This window comes from Oncorhynchus gorbuscha, linkage group LG03 (assembly GCF_021184085.1).
Source record: "Oncorhynchus gorbuscha isolate QuinsamMale2020 ecotype Even-year linkage group LG03, OgorEven_v1.0, whole genome shotgun sequence".
In the NCBI taxonomy this organism is placed as follows: Eukaryota; Metazoa; Chordata; class Actinopteri; order Salmoniformes; family Salmonidae; genus Oncorhynchus; species Oncorhynchus gorbuscha.
Genome location: NC_060175.1, coordinates 101,621,208 through 101,639,533, shown reverse-complemented (window position 1 = coordinate 101,639,533; position 18,326 = coordinate 101,621,208). Strand labels below are relative to the sequence as shown.

The 18,326-nt window shown below is 43.7% G+C and overlaps 1 protein-coding gene across 1 annotated transcript in view; it reads right to left on the bottom strand.

Moving 5' to 3' along the window:
* Positions 1-3,982, bottom strand: part of LOC124018027 (arginine-glutamic acid dipeptide repeats protein-like) — a 276,902-nt gene extending 272,920 nt beyond the window's left edge. Inside the window, exon 1 of the mRNA XM_046333281.1 lies at positions 3,673-3,982. The gene's annotated coding sequence lies outside the window, so the exon portion shown is untranslated. The remainder of the gene's footprint in view (positions 1-3,672) is intronic.
* Positions 3,983-18,326: the final 14,344 nt, after the last annotated feature.

Genomic DNA, 18,326 nt, shown 5'->3' with positions numbered 1-18,326 from the left:
GGACAAAGGAACAGTGTCCTACAAGGTAACAATGTTACCAGGCAGATAACAATGAAATAGATATCAAAACACTAGACACAGAGGGCGAAAAAAAAGGAAACAAAAATAGATTATTAAGACAGATCAACCAGTCCTTAAAATATCAAGTGCAGTCTTGTGTGTAGAGGTAGTCCCTCTGAAGCACAGTTAGTGTATGACTGGTGATAGAAGCTGGCCATGGCACAATTCACTGCTAATAAATATATATATATATATAAATAAGCCATCTAAGAAACCTAGCACTGAAATTGTATGCAGGCGATCCTCTGATGCATTAACTAGGACTGGGAATTACCAGGAACCTCACGATACTTAGGTGCCGATACGATATGCATTGCGATTCTCACGATTTTGCGATTCAATACTGTGATTTTATTGCGATTCAATGTTCCAAACATATTGCTTCACCGTGTGTCTGTTGCAGAGAGAGGAGAGAGAGAGCCATGAGAACACACATTTTAATTAGTCATGGAAATAAAGAGACAACAAAACAAATTGACTGCCTATTTAAAAAGAAGATGGAGAACACGCTATAAAGGAAACAATACTGGAGTAACTGTATCCCCCCCACACACACCCAATCACGAGCACTAACCTGTATCATCTTACTTCATACGTTACAACGACAACGTTTCAATGGAGAAATAGCCCACTAATCAAATGTAACCCGAATGTAACATGAAGGCCTTTTTATAACCAGTTGTCACAAAGTACAGGGATTCCTCAAATCCCAAACAAGAAAACTAACTAGAAATGTTTGTTTTTTTTAAATGTAAAGGACTCCTTCAATTTCAAAACCACAGATATTGGATATTAGGCGTTTGGCGTTATACCGTATACTGGGGTAATTCATGATTTTCTTCGAGGGGGGGGGGGGCATTTGGCTGTGGGGGTGTGTGCTATGCCACTGCTTATAAAACTATAAGTTCAGTATAAACTATAAGAAACCTGAGATGTGGCAAATAAATGATATTCAGCTCAGGGATCCAGCTATGTTATGTATTTGGTTTGCTACCTCATTGGCTGGACACCGGGGATTACATTACATTTACATTTAAGTCATTTAGCAGACGCTCTTATCCAGCTATGTTATGTATTTGGTTTGCTACCTCATTGGCTGGACACCGGGGATCCAGCTATGTATTTGGTTTGCTACCTCATTGGCTGGACACCGGGGATCAAGCTATGTATTTGGTTTGCTACCTCATTGGCTGGACACCGGGGATCAAGCTATGTATTTGGTTTGCTACCTCATTGGCTGGACACCGGGGATCCAGCTATGTATTTGGTTTGCTACCTCATTGGCCCCCTTGTGTGTACTTTCGGTAATACAGTATACCATGGTATGGTACAGAAACGGTATGAAAATCTGGATACATGCCCAACCCTAGAGGATATATGATGACCTCTTTCACTGCAACTCTCTAACTCACTGTCGACTTCCACCGAGACTAAACATAATGCTGTATTCCCAGATAATAGGTGCTGAGGAGATGTTTCTGAAGAGAGATCTAGGCAAAGAACACACACACACACTGCCTGGTTGCATACGAATGCAACATATAAACACTGACTGAATCCCCCCCCCATCCATCCATCCATCCATCCACCCCCCATCCATCCATCCCCCATCCATCCATCCATCCCCCATCCATCCATCCATCCATCCCCCATCCATCCATCCCCCCCATCCATCCATCCATCCATCCATCCATCCCCCATCCATCCATCCCCCCCATCCATCCATCCCCCCCATCCATCCATCCATCCATCCATCCATCCATCCATCCTATTGACAAATAAACCAACAAAGATGTGCCACAGCAGCACAGTGGAGACTTAGGCAACCAGACACTCACAAGGGATCCTTACTTCACTCAGTCAGTCTGACACACACTTCATAGGAAAAGCCTTCCAGATGTACGCTGCACATCATTCCCTACTCTCCCAGCTGCCATTCCCTGCTTAAATCAATCCTTAAACATTTCCAAATGGCTCTCTTGGGTGAATGTAAAGTGTTCTTCTCTCCAGACATTTGACACTCGTCAGATAACTCCCTATTCTGTCAGCAGCCATCCAAGCTAACCCAAGAAAATGCCTTGTGCAACGGTAGACAGTACATCGTATGCCTATTTGATGTGTGTGTGTGTGTGTGTGTGTGTGTGTGTGTGTGTGTGTGTGTGTGTGTGTGTGTGTGTGTGTGTGTGTGTGTGTGTGTGTGTGTGTGTGTGTGTGTGTGTGTGTGTGTGTGTGTGTGTTCTACTGAACATAATTGTCCCAGACAGTACCCCATTATCATTCACTGCTTGTGGTGAAATCTCCATCAGTCTTATATGCTATGGCAACTGAGTAGCAGTGGTTTCACAATCACTGTACTCTGAGAGCACTGGGAGACAGTGCTAAAATAAATTGACAGGCAAATCAATACAGTGTCCTCAGTATGACAGTATGAAGATCCAATACTCAGTTTGTAAAAACTCATAGTACAGTAGAGTAACAGACATTCAATAGCAAAAAAAAAAGTTAATTTGATCCATATGTTGAGAACAGTAAGCTACACATATGCAGAACAGCTTTCAAATCAAACCCATAACAATGATACTTAACTTGCCAAATTATAGCAACATTCAGGACAAACATCACAAAGCATTGAAAAACAACAGGTTGAGTTTGAATTATTCTTTGACAACACTGCTGCTGTTCAGGAAATAATAAGTTATAATTTATTAACGCATTGTTTGCGCAACAAATATGTATTAGCTAACTAGTAAGCTAGTTAGATACCAACTCTTATCCTTAAGCATCGATTGTATTTAAATGATGGCTCAGTATCTGAATTCACAGATTTCATTAACAGTTTGCAAGCGAAAGAGACTTGTCTAGAAGCTAAAACCAAGCCATCTCCTTGACAGTCCTTAATATTATTGTTAGCTAGCAAATTAGCCGAGTTATTCAAAGTGCAAACAACTAACGTTAATTATCCGAAGTTAGCGAGCTTACCTTACAAATTTGGTCAGCTAGTCAAACAAAACCTTTCAAATGTTGCTAGTAAGTTGCTTTGAATGACTAACTTGTTTGCTAACATTAACATCATGTTTCTGGGTAGCTAGTTATGCTAACTATGTTAGTTAGCATAACTAGCTTGCTTGTTAGCTAACAACTGGCAGGTGCAGCATATGGTTAGCTAGCTTGCTACCAGCTAACGTTAGCCTGTCTCTGGTGGAGTTTTAAATTTTTTTGCAACGTTAGCTAACTGTACTGACTAGGTTAGAGATAACAGGTAACGTTAGCTAATCGTCAGTGTGACAATAGCATAGGATAAATCATCCGATAATCTCAAGGCAATCATTGCCTTTGATTGATGGCTAGCTAACGTTACGTTCACTAGCAAACTGTTAGCAAACTGTCGACTTGATTAAACGGTTCGTTGTCATAGTCACCAACGACACCCCAATCCAGCTAATACGTGATAAAAGCTTAAAAAACAAAACAAATAAAAACATTTTTTTTTAAATGCTAACTAGCTAAGGTACCTTATTTTTATGACATTACGCCCTTTTTTTAATTATTATTATTCATGGCCATCAAAAGCAGGAGTATAATTTAGATAGCCACAGCTATTGCAACACTTACCCTTGAAGAGCTTGTTCTACATCTGTGATTTGTTTGAGACGTGACAGCAACAACAACAAGTAACACTAATTCAGGCAGCTAGCTAGGTAGCCAAGTGCTACTGCTGCTAATACAGGAGTAGCTAGCCTAGCTAGCGAGCCACTGTGGGATGTTTTTAATTATAAAACGAAACTGACCACGTTTGATATTAATTCTGTCATAAAATCATGTCGTAGGGAGTAATCGGTGTCGGGGGTATTTTCTCTTCAGTTGGCTAAAGAGGCACAGTGTGTGTGTGAGAGTACAACTAGCAGAAGGAACCGGTATCTTTGAGAGGTGTACTAAAGCGTGACACCTTCTCTTCTTCATTTTCGGATGTGGAGATACTTATTCCATCTACTGGTAAATTACTGCCACCTACTGTAGAAGAAATGAGAAACTCCAATAACGTGACCACCCGAGTTTTTTTCACGGGTCCACCCGATCCCAAATAACAGAGACCTGACCCGGGACCTGTCATCTGGTCTCCGGTCTATGTAATTACAGCTGATAGACCCAAATGGACCCGAACACGACTCTGCATAAGATATTTATTCTATGCTAAGTAAAGGTAGCAACATTTATTGACTAGCCAAGATATAAAACCTATTCATTAACCAAAAGAGCAACTTGGCTGATAAACATATTTATTTGTCACAGTCTATTTTATCTTTATTTAACTAGGCAAGTCAGTTAAGAAGATACACTTATGGTCAATGATGCCTAGGAACAGTGGGTTAACTGCCTTGTTCAGGGGAACAGTGGGTTAACTGCCTTGTTCAGGGGAACAGTGGGTTAACTGCCTTGTTCAGGGGAACAGTGGGTTAACTGCCTTGTTCAGGGGAACAGTGGGTTAACTGCCTTGTTCAGGGGAACAGTGGGTTAACTGCCTTGTTCAGGGGAACAGTGGGTTAACTGCCTTGTTCAGGGGAACAGTGGGTTAACTGCCTTGTTCAGGGGAACAGTGGGTTAACTGCCTTGTTCAGGGGAACAGTGGGTTAACTGCCTTGTACAGGGGAACAGTGGGTTAACTGCCTTGTTCAGGGGAACAGTGGGTTAACTGCCTTGTTCAGGGGAACAGTGGAGTGGGTTAACTGCCTTGTTCAGGGGAACAGTGGGTTAACTGCCTTGTTCAGGGGAACAGTGGGTTAACTGCCTTGTTCAGGGGAACAGTGGGTTAACTGCCTTGTTCAGGGGAACAGTGGGTTAACTGCCTTGTTCAGGGGAACAGTGGGTTAACTGCCTTGTTCAGGGGAACAGTGGGTTAACTGCCTTGTTCAGGGGAACAGTGGGTTAACTGCCTTGTTCAGGGGAACAGTGGGTTAACTGCCTTGTTCAGGGCAACAGTGGGTTAACTGCCTTGTACAGGGGAACAGTGGGTTAACTGCCTTGTTCAGGGGAACAGTGGGTTAACTGCCTTGTTCAGGGGAACAGTGGAGTGGGTTAACTGCCTTGTTCAGGGGAACAGTGGGTTAACTGCCTTGTTCAGGGGAACAGTGGAGTGGGTTAACTGCCTTGTTCAGGGGAACAGTGGGTTAACTGCCTTGTTCAGGGGAACAGTGGGTTAACTGCCTTGTTCAGGGGCAGAACAACTGAAAAAAAAAATCTCTTTTTTTCTACCCTGTTAATTTGGGGATTTGATCTTGCAACCTTTCAGTAACAAGTCCAACCCTCTAACCACTAGGCTACCTGCCTGTTAGGGTACAGGCCTAGTTCTAGTACAGGTACATTACACACAACAAAAAAAACAGAATACCATCTTTGTAAGGGTGCTTTTTTAAGCCCATAAGTCAAGACTGTAAACCCATTTATATGCAAGGTAGCTAGCAACCTGTATGCTGTTTATCCTTTACATCTAGTACAATAAATGGGTATCACCCAACCAAAGATCTAGTGGAAAGCGAAAGCCATCGTTTCGGTGGCGTTTTAATTGCCATTATAACTTTTGTAATCTCGGCCACAGGAATATAATTTAGATTCTATGTCTATGTTCTCAGCAAACCAGAATCATTTATGTTAGGCCCAATGTCTGTCCATTGGTATGTCCACAAAATATGACACATTTTGTAGAACCGCGGACAATCTCTCACTTTGATTTGGACATACACGGTATAAGTATGTGGACACCACTTCAAATTAGTGGATTCAGCTATTTCAGACACACCCGCTGCTGACAGGTGTATGAAATCGAGCACAAAGCCATGCAATCTCCATAGACAAACATTGACAGTAGAATGGCCTTACTGAAGAGCTCAGTGACTTTCAACGGGGCACCGTCATAGGATGCCACCTTTCCAACAACTCAGTTCGTCAAATTTCTGCCCTGCTAGAGCTGCCCTGGTCAACTGTGAGTGCTGTTATTGTGAAGTGGAATCATCTTGGAGCAACAACGGCTCATACGCAAAGTGGTAAAACACACAAAATCACAGAAAGGGACTGCTGAGTGCTGAAACAGGTAGCTTGTAAATATTGTCTGTACTCGGTTGCAGCACTCACTACCAAGTTCCAAACTGCCTCTGGAAGCAACGTCAGCACAAGAACTGTTTGTTGGCAGCTTCATGACAGCCGCACACAAGCGGCTAAAACACAGATTGATCTGGTGTTCAGTAATAAACCAGAGAGAATGACTAAATCATTCAATATGTTTACTGGGCTATCTGATAATAATCTGACACTTATAGTCAGAAAGCTTTCTAAGAGCAGTTTTAACCTCTACTGTTAGAAAGAGTGAATTAATTATCCAGACTACAATAAATGGTTTCCTAAAGAAAATCAAATCCACTCCACACTCTTCCTTGGCTAAATGGAGAAATCTGGAAATTGATGAAGGAATGAGATTATGCTCTAAAAACAGCCCTAAAATCCAAATTAGAGCATGACAGACGTAGGTTTACCATGTTGAGAAATAAGGTGATGAAAGAAATCAGACAGGCCAAGGCAAACTTTTTTATAATTAGTGAAGCAAAGGGAAATTCTAAATTGATCTAAAAGAATCTAAAAAAGTTAACAGGGAAAGACCATAGTAACACTACAAAAAGACTAGAAATCATGGTGAATAACAATCTAACACAGGATGCAGTCGAAATAGCAACAGCCTTCAATTCCTACTTTATTGACTCTGTCAGGGTACTGACACAGAACCCCTCTACTAGTTTCTTGGGCTCAGGGCTAGTAAATGACACTCAACCTGTCTTCATCATGAGGAAGGTTTCTGAGTCAAAGGTGAACAAGGTGATTAGCTCAGTAAAGAACTCTAAAGCCAAAGATGTGTTTGGGCTGGACTCTACCTTTCTTTAAAAAACTACAACGAGTCACTCATTGGCCCCATTACTAAGGTCACCAACACATCTATTGGTCTGGGGGTGTTTCCAAGGGTATGGAAGTCGGCCATAAAAACGTCCATCTTTAAATCGGGTGACCCAGCTGACGTGAGTAACTACAGGCCCATTAGTATACTACCTGTGGTGTCGAAGGTTGTTGAAAAGTGTGTAGCAGAGCAACTGAAAGCCCACATGAACAACAGCCCCTTCACATTACACTCCATGCAGTTTGGCTTCAAAGCGAAACACTACACAGAAATGGCCAACTGCTTTCTTCTGAAATGTGAAGTCCAAGATGGACAAAGGGGGTGTTGTTGGGGCTGTGTTTCTGGACCTAAGGAAGGCTTTTGATACTGTTAATTGTCCAAGTTCAACTTTCCCCCAATGCCCTGAGATGGATGAAATCATACCTTGAAGGCAGAACACAGTGTGTCAATGAGCTGTCGCCCACTCTTAGCTAGGATGTGGGCGTTCCCCAAGGGTCACTACTAAGGCCTCTCCTGTTCAGCCTGTACATTAATGATCTGCCTTCTGTCTGTACTGGGTCTGAAGTTCAAATGTATGCAGATGATACGGTGATATATGTGCAAAGAGCAAACAACAAGCTGCACAAGAACTCACTACTGTAATGGTCCAGGTTACAAAGTGGCTCAGTGACTCGTATTTGCATCTCAATGTGAAAAACACTGTCTGCATGTTCTTCACAAAGAGGGCAACGGATGCTACTGAGCCAGATGTCTATGTGTCAGGGGAGAAGCACCAGGTGGTATCTGATTTGAAGTACCTTGGCATCATACTTGATTACAACCTCTCTTTTAAAAAGCAGGTGAAAAAAGTAATTCAAATAACCAAAATTCAACCTAGCTCATTTCCGATTCATACAAAATTGTTTGGCTACAGAGGTAGCAAAACTGTACTTCAAAACTATGATACTCCCCCACTTAACATACTGCTTTAATTGGGCCCAAGCTTACTGTACAACATTAAAACCCATTCAGTCTGTCTACAAACAGGCTCTCAAAGTGCTTGATAGGAAGCCCAATAACCATCATCACTGTTACATCCTCAGAAAGCATGAGCTCCTGAGTTGGGAAAATCTTGTGCAATATTCCGACGTATCTCTTGTATTCAAGATCCTAAATGGCCTGGCTCCTCCCCCTCCACTTAGTACTTTTGTTCAACAGAAAACCCAAATCTATGGAAGCAGATCCACAAGGTCTGTCATGAGAGGTGACTGTATAGTTCCCTTAAGGAAAAGCACCTTTAGTAAATCCGCTTTCTCTGTGAGAGCTTCTCATGTCTGGAATACACTGCCAAACACTGTCGTATGGTGTCTGTTGTCTGTTGTCTGTAGCTTATGAGGTGTGGAAACACTTTGTTGCTTTTAATGGATTTTGTCTTGTTGCTTTTTGTGCTATGTTGCTCGGTCTGTGTGCTGTGCCTTGCTTGTCCTATGTTGCTCTGCGTGTGCTCACTGCTCAATGATTGTCTGTATTGTAATTGTTTTTAATAACCTGCCCAGGGACTACGGTTGAAAATTAGCCAGCTGGCTAAAACCGTCACTTTTACTGAAACGTTGATTAATGTGCACTGTCCCTATAAAAAATAAAATAAACTCAAACTCAACCCTAAGATGAACATGCGCAATGCCAAGCGTCAGCTGGAGTGGTTTAACTCTCTGCCATTGGATTCTGGAGCAGTGGAAACACATTCTCTGGATTGATGAGTCACACTTCACCATCTAGCAGTCCGACAGCCGAATCTGGGTTTGGCGGATGCCAGGAGAATGCTACCTGCCTCAATGCATAGTGCCTCAATGCAAACTGTAAAGTTTGGTGAATGCCAGGAGAATGCTACCTGCCTCAATGCATAGTGCCTCAATGCATAGTGCCTCAATGCAAACTGTAAAGTTTGGTGGATGCCAGGAGAATGCTACCTGCCTCAATGCAAACTGTAAAGTTTGGTGGATGCCATGAGAATGCTACCTGCCTCAATGCATAGTGCCTCAATGCATAGTGCCTCAATGCAAACTGTAAAGTTTGGTGGATGCCAGGAGAATGCTACCTGCCTCAATGCAAACTGTAAAGTTTGGTGGAGGAGGAAAAAGGAGTGGCAAATAAGTCTGGCTACGCAACCGATTGGCAGATGTATTGCAAATTGAAATATCATGTGACTGAACTGAGTAAAAAGAAGAAGAAACTATACTATGAAACAAAGATAAATTACATAAAGAATGATGGTAAAAAGCTTTGAAAAGAAAACATTAAATAACATTTTTGGGAAAAAAGGGCAAACTCAACTCCATCATTCATTGAATCGGATGGCTCATTCATCGTAAAACCAACTGATATTGCCAACTACTTTAACAATTTTGTTAATTGGCAAGATTAGCACATTTAGGCATGACATGCCAGCAACGAATGCTGACACTACACATCCGATTATATCTGACCAAATTATTAAAGACAAGCATTGGCATTTTGAATTCAGTAAAGTGAGTGTGGAAGAGGTGAAAAAATTATTGTTGTCTATCAACATTGACAAGCCACCGGGGTCTGACAACTTGGATGAAAAATTACTGAGGATAAAAGAAGACGATATTGCCACTCCTATTTGCCCAATTTGTAAGCCTACTAGGAAGCATGTGCCCCCAGGCTTGGAAGGAAGCAAAAGTCATTCCACTACCTAAGAATAGTAAAGCCCCATAGTCAACCAATCAGCCTGTTACCAACTTTCAGCATGCTTACAGGGAAGGACATTCACCATGCACAGTACAAATGATTGATGATTGGCTGAGAAAAATTGACGATGAAAAGTTTGTGGGGGCTGTTTTGTTAGACTTCAGTGCGGCTTTTGACATTATTGATCATAGTCTGAGGTTGGAAAAACGTATGTGTTATGGATTTACATCCCCTGCTATATTGTGGATAAAGAGTTACCGGTCTAACAGAACACAGAGGGTTCTTTAATGAAAGCCTCTCCAACATAATCCTGGTAGAATCTGGAATTCCCCAGGGCAGCTGTCTAGGCCCCTTCCTTTTTTTCAATCTTTACTAATGACAGTATGTCTATGTATGCAGATAACTCAACACTATACATGTAAGCTACCACAGCGACTGAAATGACTTAGTTCTGAGCATGGGCTCAGAACAGGGCAGCACGACTGGCCCGTGAATGTGCAGAGAGCTAATATTAATACTATGAATGTCAATCTTGTCTGGCTCAGAGTGGAGGAGAGATGGCCTTCATCACTACTTGTATTTCTGAGAGGTATTGACATGTTGAATGCACCAAGCTGTCTGTTTGAACAACTGGCGCACAACTCTTGACACCCATGCATACCCCACAGGACATGCCACCAGAGGTCTCTTCACAGTTCCAGAACAGACTATGGGAGGCTCACAGTACTACATAAAGCCATGACTACATGGAACTCTATTCCACATCAAGTAACTGATGCAAGCAGTAAAATTAGATTTATAAAAACAGATAAAAATACACCTTAGGGAACAGCGGGGACTGTGAAGTAACACAAACACAGTCACAGACACATGCAATACACACACACGATAACATACGCACTATACATACATGTACACATGGACTTTGTACTGTAGATATGTGGTAGTGGTGGAGTAGGGGCCTGAGGGCACACATTGTGTTCTACCTTGGCAGCAGTTAATGGGGATCCATGATAAATACAAATACAAATGGTCTGTGGCTGTTTTTCATGGTTCCGGCTAGTACCCTTAGTTCTAGTGAAGAGACATCTTAACGCTACAGCATACAATGACATTCTAGATGATTCTGTGCTTCTAATTTCGTGGAAAAAAAAGTTTGGGAAGTCCTTTTCCTGTTTCAACATGACAATGCCCCGTGCACAAAGCGAGGTCCATACAGAAAAGGTTTGTCGAGATCGATGTGGAAGAACTTGACTGGCCTGCAAAGATCCCTGACCTCAACTCCATCAAACATGTTTGTGATGAATTGGAACGCCGACTGCAAGCTGGCCCTATTCACCCAACATCAGTACCTGACCTCACTAATGTTATTGTGGCTGAGTGGAAGCAAGTCCCTGCAGCAATGTTCCATCATCTAGTGGAAAGCCTTCCCAGAAGAGTGGAGGCTGTTATAGCAGCAATGTTCCAACATCTAGTGGAAAGCCTTCCCAGAAGAGTGGAGGCTGTTATAGCAGCAATGTTCCTACATCTAGTGGAAAGCCTTCCCAGAAGAGTGGAGGCTGTTATATGAAGCAATGTTCCAACATCTAGTGGAAAGCCTTCCCAGAAGAGTGGAGGCTGTTATAGCAGCAATGTTCCAACATCTAGTGGAAAGCCTTCCCAGAAGAGTGGAGGCTGTTATAGCAGCAATGTTCCAACATCTAGTGGAAAGCCTTCCCAGAAGAGTGGAGGCTGTTATAGCAGCAATGTTCCAACATCTAGTGGAAAGCCTTCCCAGAAGAGTGGAGGCTGTTATAGCAGCAATGCTCCAACATCTAGTGGAAAGCCTTCCCAGAAGAGTGGAGGCTGTTATAGCAGCAATGTTCCAACATCTAGTGGAAAGCCTTCCCAGAAGAGTGGAGGCTGTTATAGCAGCAATGTTCCATCATCTAGTGGAAAGCCTTCCCAGAAGAGTGGAGGCTGTTATAGCAGCAATGTTCCAACATCTAGTGGAAAGCCTTCCCAGAAGAGTGGAGGCTGTTATAGCAGCAATGTTCCAACATCTAGTGGAAAGCCTTCCCAGAAGAGTGGAGGCTGTTATAGCAGCAATGTTCCAACATCTAGTGGAAAGCCTTCCCAGAAGAGTGGAGGCTGTTATAGCAGCAATGTTCCATCATCTAGTGGAAAGCCTTCCCAGAAGAGTGGAGGCTGTTATAGCAGCAATGTTCCAACATCTAGTGGAAAGCCTTCCCAGAAGAGTGGAGGCTGTTATAGCAGCAATGTTCCAACATCTAGTGGAAAGCCTTCCCAGAAGAGTGGAGGCTGTTATAGCAGCAATGTTCCAACATCTAGTGGAAAGCCTTCCCAGAAGAGTGGAGGCTGTTATAGCAGCAATGTTCCAACATCTAGTGGAAAGCCTTCCCAGAAGAGTGGAGGCTGTTATAGCAGCAATGTTCCAACATCTAGTGGAAAGCCTTCCCAGAAGAGTGGAGGCTGTTATAGCAGCAATGTTCCATCATCTAGTGGAAAGCCTTCCCAGAAGAGTGGAGGCTGTTATAGCAGCAATGTTCCAACATCTAGTGGAAAGCCTTCCCAGAAGAGTGGAGGCTGTTATAGCAGCAATGTTCCAACATCTAGTGGAAAGCCTTCCCAGAAGAGTGGAGGCTGTTATAGCAGCAATGTTCCAACATCTAGTGGAAAGCCTTCCCAGAAGAGTGGAGGCTGTTATAGCAGCAATGTTCCTACATCTAGTGGAAAGCCTTCCCAGAAGAGTGGAGGCTGTTATAGCAGCAATGTCCCAACATCTAGTGGAAAGCCTTCCCAGAAGAGTGGAGGCTGTTATAGCAGCAATGTTCCTACATCTAGTGGAAAGCCTTCCCAGAAGAGTGGAGGCTGCAATGTCCCAACATCTAGTGGAAAGCCTTCCCAGAAGAGTGGAGGCTGTTATAGCAGCAATGTTCCAACATCTAGTGGAAAGCCTTCCCAGAAGAGTGGAGGCTGTTATAGCATCAATGTTCCAACATCTAGTGGAAAGCCTTCCCAGAAGAGTGGAGGCTGTTATAGCAGCAATGTTCCAACATCTAGTGGAAAGCCTTCCCAGAAGAGTGGAGGCTGTTATAGCAGCAATGTTCCATCATCTAGTGGAAAGCCTTCCCAGAAGAGTGGAGGCTGTTATAGCAGCAATGTTCCATCATCTAGTGGAAAGCCTTCCCAGAAGAGTGGAGGCAGTTATAGCATCAATGTTCCAACATCTAGTGGAAAGCCTTCCCAGAAGAGTGGAGGCTGTTATAGCAGCAATGTCCCAACATCTAGTGGAAAGCCTTCCCAGAAGAGTGGAGGCTGTTATAGCAGCAATGTTCCAACATCTAGTGGAAAGCCTTCCCAGAAGAGTGGAGGCTGTTATAGCAGCAATGTTCCAACATCTAGTGGAAAGCCTTCCCAGAAGAGTGGAGGCTGTTATAGCAGCAATGTTCCAACATCTAGTGGAAAGCCTTCCCAGAAGAGTGGAGGCTGTTATAGCAGCAATGTCCCAACATCTAGTGGAAAGCCTTCCCAGAAGAGTGGAGGCTGTTATAGCAGCAATGTTCCTACATCTAGTGGAAAGCCTTCCCAGAAGAGTGGAGGCTGTTATAGCAGCAATGTCCCAACATCTAGTGGAAAGCCTTCCCAGAAGAGTGGAGGCTGTTATAGCAGCAATGTTCCAACATCTAGTGGAAAGCCTTCCCAGAAGAGTGGAGGCTGTTATAGCATCAATGTTCCAACATCTAGTGGAAAGCCTTCCCAGAAGAGTGGAGGCTGTTATAGCAGCAATGTTCCACATCTAGTGGAAAGCCTTCCCAGAAGAGTGGAGGCTGTTATAGCAGCAATGTTCCATCATCTAGTGGAAAGCCTTCCCAGAAGAGTGGAGGCTGTTATAGCAGCAATGTTCCATCATCTAGTGGAAAGCCTTCCCAGAAGAGTGGATGTTATAGCAGCAATGTTCCAACATCTAGTGGAAAGCCTTCCCAGAAGAGTGGAGGCTGTTATAGCAGCAATGTTCCAACATCTAGTGGAAAGCCTTCCCAGAAGAGTGGAGGCTGTTATAGCAGCAATGTTCCAACATCTAGTGGAAAGCCTTCCCAGAAGAGTGGAGGCTGTTATAGCAGCAATGTTCCAACATCTAGTGGAAAGCCTTCCCAGAAGAGTGGAGGCTGTTATAGCAGCAATGTTCCAACATCTAGTGGAAAGCCTTCCCAGAAGAGTGGAGGCTGTTATAGCAGCAATGTTCCAACATCTAGTGGAAAGCCTTCCCAGAAGAGTGGAGGCTGTTATAGCAGCAATGTTCCAACATCTAGTGGAAAGCCTTCCCAGAAGAGTGGAGGCTGTTATAGCAGCAATGTTCCAACATCTAGTGGAAAGCCTTCCCAGAAGAGTGGAGGCTGTTATAGCAGCAATGTTCCAACATCTAGTGGAAAGCCTTCCCAGAAGAGTGGAGGCTGTTATAGCAGCAATGTTCCAACATCTAGTGGAAAGCCTTCCCAGAAGAGTGGAGGCTGTTATATGAAGCAAAGGGGGACATACTTTTGGTCATGTAGTGTATCTACTAAAGTCATGTTCAGGAGGCAAGCTATTTCTCTGCCAGTAATTGGCCTGCTCTGCCTTGACGGTTAGTAAAATATAAATGTTCATATACTGCCGTTAATAGTATTGATAGTATGCATCACCATATCACTCCTTTATATGGGTGAGAAGACCAGAAATACATCCACAATAGTGATGTATATGACTGCTACTCCTTTAGGTATATCTCAACTCCTCCACCGGTACTAGACCTATAGTAGGCCTATTGTCCAATCAAATCCATACACATATTTAGCAGATTTGATTTTGGAATGTTTCCCCTCTCTTCACCTCCCATCTACTCTGTCATCTCTGTCATCTCTGTCATCTGGAGATGTTAGTTGAATAGATTGATTCTATTTGAGAGAGTCCTCTGGGATTTGTGTGTGTGAGCACATACTCCATTTTTTTATTAAATTTTTTATTTAACTAGGCAAGTCAGTTAAGAACACATTCTTATTGATAATGACGACCTAGGAACAGTACCTGTCAGCAACGGGTGTGGCTGAAATAGCGGACACCCCATTTGAAAGGGGTGTTGGTGATGTAGTGTACTTTATAACGGTCAAGTTGGAAACCACAACACATCTAAATGAGGAAAAAGAGAGGCCTCAAAGCATTACATCTGATGTGAATCAGTAGTAAGGGAACATAGTAGGGGTTCACAGCAGTAACCACCAGGTGGAGTATGATCCAAAGAAAAGAGTGGGAAGCGCAGCACTCTAACAAGGAAGGAGTTGGCCAGGGCTTGGTCAGGGCTTGGCCAGGGCTTGGTCAGGGCTTGGCCAGGGCTTGGTCAGGGCTTGGTCAGGGCTTGGTCAGGGCTTGGTCAGGGCTTGGTCAGGGCTTGGTCAGGGCTTGGTCAGGGCTTGGCCAGGGCTTGGTCAGGGCTTGGTCAGGGCTTGATCAGGGCTTGGTCAGGGCTTGGTCAGGGCTTGGTCAGGGCTTGGTCAGGGCTTGGTCAGGGCTTGGCCAGGGCTTGGTCAGGGCTTGATCAGGGCTTGGTCAGGGCTTGGCCAGGGCTTGGCCAGGGTTACGACCAAGGTCATTCTGATCTTCCCCAAATTCTACCCTTTTCATATCAGTTTGGCAAAAGACATCAGTAAGACCCATTTCCTTACAGAAATGCAGTTGATTGCAATAATTCACAATGAGTCATGTATACTGGAAGAATGAGACGTATATACTTGAAGTATTTAAAATATATATATATAATATTTAACCTTTATTTAACCAGGCAAGTCAGTTAAGAACAAATTGTTATTTACAATGACGGCCTACCCAGGCCAAAACCGTAACCCGGACGACGCTGGACCAATTGTGCGCCGCCCTATTGGACTCCCAATCACTGCTGGTTGTGGCGTAGCGGTCTAAGGCACTGCATCTCAGTGCAAGAGGCATCACTACAGACACCCTGGTTTGAATCCAGGCTGTATCACAACCGGCCGTGATTGGAAGTCCAGCGTAGTCCGGGTTTGGCCAGTGTAGTCCGGGTTTGGCCAGTGTAGGCTGTGATTGGCCTGTGTAGGCCGTGATTGGCCAGTGTAGACCGTGATTGGCCGGTCTAGGTCGGTGTAGGCCGTGATTGGCCAGTGTAGGCCGTGATTGGCCAGTGTTGGCCCGTGATTGGCCAGTCTAGGCCATGATTGGCCAGTCTAGGTCGTGATTGGCCAGCGTAGTCCGGGTTTGGCCAGTGTAGGCCGTGATTGGCCGGTGTAGGCCGTGATTGGCCAGTGTAGGCCGTGATTGTAAGAAATTGTTCTTAACTGACTTGCCTAGTTAAATTAATGTTAAATTGAAAAAAATAAAAAGTACAGTGCATTTGGAAAGTATTCAGACACCTTGACTTTTTCCACATTTTGTTACGTTACAGCCTTATTCTAAAATTCACAAAATAGTTTTTTCCCCCTCAATCTACACAGAATACCCCATAATGACAAAGCAAAAACAAGTTTTAGACATTTTTGAAAATGTTAGCAAGCTGAAATATCACTTTTACATATTCAGTATTCAGACCCTTTACTCAGTACTTTGTTGAAGCACCAACCTTTGCACACCTGTATTTGGGGAGTTTCTCCCATTCTTCTCTGCAGATCCTCTCATGCTCTGTCAGGTTGCTGCACAGCTATTTTCAGGTCTCTCCAGAGATTCAAGTCCGGGCTCTGGATGGGCCACTCAAAGACATTCACTTATCCCGAAGCCACTCCTGTGTTGTTTTGGCTGTGTGCTTAGGGTCGTTGTCCTGTTGGAAGGTGAACCTTCGCTCCAGTCTGAGCTCCTGAGCACTCTGGAGCAGGTTTTCATCAAGGATCTCTGTACTTTGCACCATTCATCTTTCCCTCGATCCTGACTAGTCTCCCAGTTCCTGTCGCTGAAAAACATCCCCACAGCATGATGCTGCCAACACCATGCTTCACATTAGGGATGGTGCCAGGTTTCCTCCTCCTGCTGAGGAGTTGCTTCTGTCTGGCCACTCTACCATAAAGGCCTGATTGGTGGAGTGCTGCAGAGATGGTTGTCCTTCTGGAAGGTTCCTCCATCTCCACAGAGGAACTCTAGAGCTCTGTAAGAGTGACCATCAGGATCTTGGTCACCTCCCTGACCAAGACCCTTGTCCCTCGATTACTCAGTTTGGGTGGGTGGCCAGCTCAAGGAAGAGTCTTAGTGGTTCCAAACATCTTCCATTTAAGAATGATGGAGGTCACTGTGTTCTTGGGGACCTTCAATGATGCAGACATTTTTTGGTAACCTTCCCCAGATCTGTGCCTTGACACAATCCTGTCTTGGAGCTGTACGGACAATTCCTTCGACCTCATGGCTTGGTTTTTGCTCTGACGTGCACCGTCAACTGTGGGACCTTATATAGACATATATATAGACAAATCATGTCCAATCAATAGAATTTACCACAGGTGGACTCCAATCAAGTTGTCGAAACATCTCAAGATTGATCAATGGAAACAGGATGCACCTGAGCTAAATTTTCAGTCTCAGAGCAAACGGTCTGAATACTTATGTAAATAAGGTATGTTTTTTATACATTTGCACTTTTTAAAATATTTTTTAAAACTGTTTTTGCTTTGTCGTCATGGGGTATTGTGATGTCATTATGGGGTATTGTGATGTCATTATGGGGTATTGTGTGTAGATTGATGAGGGAGGAAAAATAACTGAATCCATTTTAGAATAAGGCTCTAACGTAACAAAATGTGGAGAAAGGTCTGTATACTTCCCGAAGGCACTGTATATATTGGAAGTATAACACATACCAGTATCTTTATGGTTGATATGTACAGTATACTTGATGTATTTTCACAGTATTGCATTACAGTATTGCTTAATAATACAGATAAATAGCATCCATGAATGTCTGCAGTTTCTGAAATACAGAATGAATGTGTTGACTGTGTGTTATACCCATAACCTAGAAGGATAACCAACTGTAAACAATGGTGACAGGAAGTTCCTTAAAGTTCCCCAAAGGAATGAACCGCCAACCTCAATGGCGGATTCAGCTGGGCCAGCAGCCATGTACTGTAAAAACTGCTGATTGAACATCTACCTTGGCAAGTAGGGGCGGCAGTAGCCTAATGGTTAGAGCGTTGGACTAGTAACCGAAAGGTTGCAAGTTCGAATCCCAGAGCTGACAAGGTACAAATCTGTCGTTCTGCCCCTGAACAGGCAGTTAACCCACTGTGCCTAGGCCGTCATTGAAAATAAGAATTTGTTCTTAACTGACTTGCCTAGTAAAATTAAAGTAGGTGCAATGTTGACGTAGGGAGTCAGGAAGCAGGTAGTTTAATAATAATGAACGAATTAAAAACAAGAGAAACGTCTGACAAGGAAACAGAACCAATACTGCCTGAAGAGTGACGCTAGATAAATGGGAAGTAATCAGGGTAGTGATGGAGTCCAGGTGTGTTTAATGAGGGTTGCCAGGTGTGTGTAATGAGGGTTGCCAGGACCAGTGATGAGTAGACCAGCGATATCGAGCTCCAGAGAGGGGGAGTAGACATGACAGTACACCCCCCTCACGATGAGTGGCTACAGGCGCAGG